This window comes from Pteropus alecto, unplaced genomic scaffold, assembly GCF_000325575.1.
Source record: "Pteropus alecto unplaced genomic scaffold, ASM32557v1 scaffold39, whole genome shotgun sequence".
NCBI lineage: Eukaryota > Metazoa > Chordata > Mammalia > Chiroptera > Pteropodidae > Pteropus > Pteropus alecto.
In genome coordinates this window covers 8,047,721-8,054,707 of record NW_006443568.1, presented here as the reverse complement: position 1 = coordinate 8,054,707, position 6,987 = coordinate 8,047,721, and positions in this window count along the sequence as shown.

Sequence of the window (6,987 nt, the reverse complement as noted above, 5' to 3'; positions counted from 1 at the left end):
GTGTCCTATGATAAATGATTGGCTAAAGAAGCTGTAGTACATAGATACAATGAAAAATTACTCAGCCATGAGAAAAGATGAAATATTGCCATTTGCAACAACATGGATGGACCTTGAGATAATCATGCTAAGCAAAATAAGCCAGACAGAAAAAGTTGAAAATCACAAGATATCACTTATATGTGGGATATAAACCTAAATGAACAGGACAAACAAACATAGACTCATGGACATGGACAACAGACTAGTGGTTACCAGAGAATAGAGGGGAAGAGGGAGGTAGACGGGGTAAAGGGGATCAAATATGTGGTGACAGAAAGAAATCTAACTATGGGAGGTGAACACACAATGTAAATGTTTATATGCCTTAATGCTAAAATGTGCAGCTGAAACTTACTGGATTTCATTAACCAATGTCACCATAAAAAAATTAATTAAATGAATCAATATCTTTTCTGTAAAAAAAAAATTTTAAAAACGATAAATGAATGAATGAATGAATGAATAAAAGCAATTTGGCAAAGTATTGTAGGGGACAGTAATTCCTCTTCTGGAACATTACCCTAATTAAATTACATAAAGAAGAAAAAATAGCAAAAGAAGTAGCAAAAACTTGGAAATAGCTAGGTACCAAAGGTATTTTGAGTGTATACTCTGTGACATATACCCAACACAGATTATTTCATTTAATCCTCAAAACAGTTCTAAGTGGTACATGTTATTTTACCCCTTATAAACCAAATGGGAAAATTGAGGCTATAGGAAATACTGAGTTTACTCATAACTCAATAGAGTTAAAACTGGGATTTGAACCCAAGCACTCTGCCCCCCACATCACACACTACACCACTGTGTTGCTACCTCTGTCGTCAGTGGCTGACTGCTCCAGTGCAGTTTCCTGTTCCCAGACCTGGCTCCCAGAATGGAAGCTGATATCTTAATCTGATAATAAGCTTATGACAAGCTTCAGGGCAAGGGATGATCTAAATGACTGAGGAGGAATGGTGACACAGAACTCCTTTTCCTTCTACAGTGGTGTGTGGAGAGGGAGCAATGTGCTAGGAACTATAGATAGTTCATCTCATTAAATCCTCTCGAATCCAAGGTAGGGGATCATTAGCCTCTTTATAAAGAGTGGAAACTAAAACTCAGAGAGGGAAGGTAACCAGCTCAAGTTTACCCAACAATTACGTGATAATGGTCCAGAATCCTAACCCAGAGTTTCTGATGCTAGAGCTCATGTCCCTTCCCCAATCTGGCTCTTTGACAAAGACTCGAAATATAATTACTGTAGTCGCCTCAGGCATGGGGAATGTTGGACTAGGTGGAGAGGGCATTTGGTTGATGGGTCTAGGGCACACTGACCCAGCTCAAGTGGTGCATCCTGGACAGAAAGTCAGGAAGTCCCAGTTTTAGCACCCAAGGAGGGGTGTGTAACTTGATGTGGCCTTGGAAGATACTAGATTGCTAAGAGTGCAGCCGAGAGGAAGGTGTGGACATAAGAAACATACAAACCTAGAGAATTTTTAGAGAATAGAGAAGAGCTAAACTGACAACATATGCAGGGAACAAGATTTCAAATGCACCAGAAAATGTCAGTTTTGCAGCTTACTTTATACATTAGAATCAAAAGAGACCTAAGAAAGGTGCATGAAATCCATTAGTGGTAGATTCAGGAGGCAGGAGAAAGCAGAGCCAAGAAATCTCTAAGACTGAATAAAAAACCAAATGAAGAAACACGTACTTCTTTTACATTGGTGGGTACAGGACAATTAATTAACATTTACGGCACATAGAGATGATATTTGGGGAACAAGATAGCAATGAGGGGTTCTGGGGTCTTGTGCTCTGGTGCCCGCAGTTGTGCCTTCGAAGGGTAGAAACAGAAAATTACTCTGACATTTCAAAGGTATGTTATCCTAGATGCATAAGGACAATGAATAGAGCTAGCTCAAGGTAAAAATTGACCTTTGCTAAGGAAGCTATAAGCCTGCGACGTGACTACCCGCTATGATCTGCCCAGTTAGGGATTTGTAGGCACACCACCCTGTGTGGTTATTTTTGGTCACAGAGCTTGTCAGGCCTGTCATGTTGCACCCTTGAGCTTGTCAGTTTTATTGCATAGCCCCATTTTTGTTCACAAAGATAATAAACAAAATCCAAAGCTATGTTTATGTGGAACTGGAGAACTAGGTAGGGAAACGAAGGCAGAATCCCAGTCAAAGACTGGTCCAACATGAGAAAGTTGCAGCATCATGGATTTATGGGTCTCCAGAAGTATCTGCCAACATTTTATGGCCTTTTCTGTGTCCATAACTGTTTTCCCCATAGGAGAAAGGAGCCTGGTCAGGGACAATGACAACATCCTCCTGTTTGCCCCACCTAGAGACAAATGGATGCAGGAGACAAAATTGGTTCTAGAACCTCCCACCCCACTTAGCATTCCTCCTATCCTTACTAGGGTGGGCCCAGGGGCTGGGCTGGGTAAGCCTAAAGGAGGGGGCCTCAAAAGAAAGAGGCCGGGAGGCTGAGGAAGCTGGCCCAAGGAAGAAAAGCTCTCATCATGAATTTGATCTCCACTGTGGAATATTATCACATGAATCAAGAAGTTAGGTCCACATCTCCAAACCTCTTGCCCCAGTCCTCTTAGGCCAGTGACACACTTTCTCCTTTCCTATGTAACTCTCAAAGACCAGGGAAGGGATCGTGCCATCAGGGGACAAATAAAAAAAATAAGTTTCAGTTCTCTGCCCCCGCCCCAGGGCTGCTGTGTCATGTGTCACATTCCCAGCAATGAGAAACTCTAGAGTGCATCTGGATATGAAATCTTCTTGGGGGAAAGCACCTCAGGATCCATGATTCACTCCTCTGGATGCAGAGTGAGGTATCAAGGTGTGTGGTTCTAACACAGACTCACCTTGGAAAGAGGCCAAACCAAGCAGTGGGCAAGACCATCCACACCTGAAGTACCATCTCCCTCCCACGTTTGGCCCCAGTCTGGCCGAGGTGAGTGAAAATGGTTGAAATCAGAGTAGATAGGTAGGATGAAGTCAGGACAGGGTAGATAGGATGGGAAACATGCAAACACCGAGTACCTACAGTATGCCAAGAGTTTTATTCATTTCATTTAATCCTCACTGCCACACTAAGACCTCAAGATTCTTAACTTATCCTATTTCACAGATGAAGAAACAGTTCAGATTCTTGGCATGGAAAACAACAATCCGCTGAAGTGAGATTTTTCTAAAAAAGGGAGTAGGGGTGGGGAAGGGGTATTCATTTTAAGGGTCAGAGTGTGTGGCCTGGAATCCACGGACTCATAATAATAACAGGTAGTGCTTACTTAGCACTCACCATGCATTAGATATTGTTCTATGCACTTTTATTTAATCATTATGGCAACTTCATGAGGTAGGTATTAATATCATTATCATAAATGAGAACTAGGCACAGAGAAGTTAAATGATGCAGCCAGGGTCACACAGCTGGTAAGAGTGACCCTGACTGCATCACTAAGGTGGTCTAGAACCAGAGACTATGATCTTATTCATTACACCAGGGGTTATTTAGCTACCTACCTAGCTGTTTCACAGATAGCTGAGCCTAAGAAATAATCTGAACTGAGAGCTTTATTCTTCTCTCCTGCTACAGACCAGCTCTCTCTGGTAGAAAATGGCCATAGACAGCTCCTGAGTTCCCAGCTCCTCCACTTAAGAGGCCAATCAGACTAAGATTGGAATTCCAAATTCCTGGAGAATAGACTCTGATTGGTCCATTTTGGGTCAGATCCATATTCCTGGTCCAATCAGTCAAGATACAATTGGGGAATAAGCCAGGGTCACAAAATACTAGAAGTCTCATCACATTAAATGTGTGAAGATTGGAGAGGCAATCATCCAAAAATGAGGGGGTTGCACTGAGAAGTCACCTCAAAAGATTTCCACTAAAAGAAACTCAGGCTCAAAAAGAATGGATAATTTGCCCAAGGTCATCCAGCAGTAAACGGTGAAGCCCAGATTCTAACCTAGTTTGATTTGTCTCCAAATGTTAATCCTTTCTTCTATAGCATACCACCTCCCCACAAAAGTGAAAAACCTTGGTTAGATGCGTAAAGTTCACAAGGTAATTTTCATTCAGTCACTCTTTGTTAAGCACTTGTAATGTATCAGGCACTGTTCGAGGCAGTGGGGTTACATGATGAACAAAACAGACAAAAATCCCTGCCCTCATGGAGCTGATATTCTAGTGATGCCATTGAATGAGAACGGAGATCTATCCTGGAGAAATGTTCCTCTGGCTGGGGCCCAGCGGGTGTGGAACATGGAAATGTGCTGGCTGGAAAATTACTGTTTGGCTATCGCCCGTGGGAACATAATGCTCTAACGATAAGCTTTCTGCTTCTGTACCCCCCGTTTGCACAACCGACCTGCGGGTTGACAGTTAATAAAAAGAAGAAAAATAGACTTGTGTGTTCAAACAGGATGAAGAATGGGGTTTAGGGCTTAAAAACCCTGTACCTCTACATTTCGGGGCTGCTTAATTTGGGGTCTGCATACCCCTAGCAGAATAAAGAGTGTGTTTGCTGAATAAAGAGTGTGTTTCCTATAATTCACTGGTTTCTGGTGGTCCATGTGTCTATCGGGGGCTGGTGGCTACAACAGAAAGAACTTGGACTTGGATGTCTGTCATAAACATTGGCTTTTTTTTAGTGGCACGAACCATTCCCCTTGTGGATTGCAAAAATGGCACCAATTCTTCACCTTTCCCTGTATCCACACCCTTTGCCAAAAAATTTTGCAGTACTCTCTCACTCTGACCCTGGACTTAATCATGTGACTTGTTTTAGCCAATAAGATATTAACAAATGTGATGCAAGCTGGGGCTTAGAAAGCACTTGTGTGATAGGGTTTACCCCTCTTGTGCCTCTGCCATTACACATGAGAACATACCAGAACTAGCTTACTAGAAGAGCAGAGCCAGAGGCCCTAGTCTTCCCAGCTAAGTTCAGACGAGGTCAGCCAACAACCACTCAATCTCCAGACATGTGAGCGAGTCCAACTAAGATCAGCTGACCGCCTCGCTGACCTTCAAATGTATGAGCTTATTGCTGTATGCTTCTGAAGCATGTGATTATTTTCTATGCACCATTATCGTAGCAATAGATAACTAATATTTCCACATGCAAACAACACATTACAGTGGTCTCCCCTTATCTGTGGTTTCGCTTTCCACTGTTTCAGTTACCCATGGTCAACCATGATCCAAAAATATTAAATGAAAAATTCCAGAAATAACTAATTCATAGGTTTTAAATTGCATGCTGTTCTGAGTAGCTTGATGAAAACTTGCTCCATCCCACTCTATGTCACCCAGGATGTGAATCATCCCTTTGTTCAATGCATCCATGCTGTATATGCTACTTGTCCATTAGTCACTTAGTAGCTGTCTTGATTATCAGATCAACTATCATGGTTTCGCAGTGCTTGTGTTCAAGCAACCCTTATTTTACTTAATAATGACACATTCACATAACTTACTATAGTGTATTGTTATAATTGTTCTATTTTGTTATTAGTTATTGTTATTACTCTTACTGTGCCTAATTTGTAAATTAAACTTTACCATAGGTAGGTATGTATAAAACATGGGTCATATAAAGGGTTTGGTACAATCTGCAGTTTCAGGCATCTACTCGGAGTCTCGGAACATATCCCCAGCAGATAAGGGGATGACTATAATTTCCTTTGTGGTCTTGTTGGAAAAGTAACCCCAAATGATCCACCCCACTGAAGAAGCCATATCCTTCTTCTTACTCTGCAGGACAGGGCTATAATTAAAACTAGTCTCATCAAAGCTTAAACTTCTCCTGAGAATTTGAATTTTGAGACATTGCGGCCAAAATAGATTCTGTTGGAGGTCATTCATCATACTGGCAGTGGTAGAATACAAGCAAAAATGTGCCTGCAACCTGATCCTGGGCCCTCCATCTCTCCTTGGTTCTTGTCTGTCCCCAAACTTGCTTCTCCAGCTAGTCATTAATTCTTTGAACTCCATCCATATCCTTCCAATAAATTTGCTTTTGCTGAAAATTATCAGAGGTGGTGTCTGTTGCTCACAACCAAGAACCCTAACTGCTACTTCACCATGTAGACCCAAATTCAAGTTCCAGTCCTTCTACTTAGCAGCTGATCATTGTCCAGGACTTGATGGATAGATAATCTCCCAAGAGGTTCTTTGGCTCAAGAAACATGAGGAAATGAGGGCAACAATGTCAGGAGCTCTGAATGTCAATTCTCATTTTTCCCTGAAAGGAGGCAGCTATTTCCTCTTCCTGCATCTAGATAACTGGAGTCAAGCCAGATGACCCATGCTTGGTTTATGAGATGCTCTCACCCGGGTCTCTGAATCTCAAGAAATAGTCTCAAAGACAGAAGGACAACTGGAGTAGTCATAGTGAGGACAGCAACAGTGTCAGTGGCATTGTCCTCACCAGCTAGTTCCTAGAGAGTGTGGATTTGGCTCCATTGGCTGCCCATCTTCCTGTTTCCTTAGGTTGATTCTTCTGCTTTTCTTTCCATCTTAGGATTCACTCAAAGTCTTTCTAGTAAATTCCATTCTGGAGTCAGTTTCTGTCCTTGCATCCGAAAACTTTGACTGGTATAGTAAAGATGATGTCCATTTCACAAAGAAGAAAACCATACTGGATTGGGATTTGCTTACCAACTAGACATCCAACAGACTAGACTTGGAGTTCTTTGAGGGCAGAGACTGCATTTGATTCATTGTTATGTCACCATCTCCCAGAACAGAGTGTGGCAAAAGCAGGAACTTTGTGCATGTTTTGGAAAGCAGGAAAAGATAAAGGAAAGGAGGGAGAAAGACACATGGAGAGATGAAAGCAAGCAAGCAAAGAAATGAAAGAAAGAAAGAAAGAAAGAAAGAAAGAAAGAAAGAAAGAAAGAAAGAAAGAAAGAAAGAGAAAGAAAG